Raw genomic sequence first — 263 nt, 5'->3', positions numbered from 1 at the left:
AGAACAAGAATAAGCTGAATTGAATAGAAGAACAATAGTAATTGCATTAATACTCGAGGTACAGTAGAGCTCCACACCTTACTCTATGGTGTGTAGAAACTCCACCGTTCAAAATACATAAGAACAAGGTCTAGGCATGGCCGAATGGCTAGCCTCCCATAATCTAAGAACTAGACATCCAAAGATTATCCTAAGATCTAAAGTGATCAAAAGATGATCTAGAGATCTAAAGTGATCAATATTTGTAGAGAACTAGTAGCCTA

This window comes from Arachis duranensis, chromosome 1, assembly GCF_000817695.3.
Source record: "Arachis duranensis cultivar V14167 chromosome 1, aradu.V14167.gnm2.J7QH, whole genome shotgun sequence".
Classification (NCBI taxonomy): Eukaryota; Viridiplantae; Streptophyta; class Magnoliopsida; order Fabales; family Fabaceae; genus Arachis; species Arachis duranensis.
The sequence above is the reverse complement of the archived record's forward strand: the minus strand, read 5'-3'. Positions refer to the sequence as shown.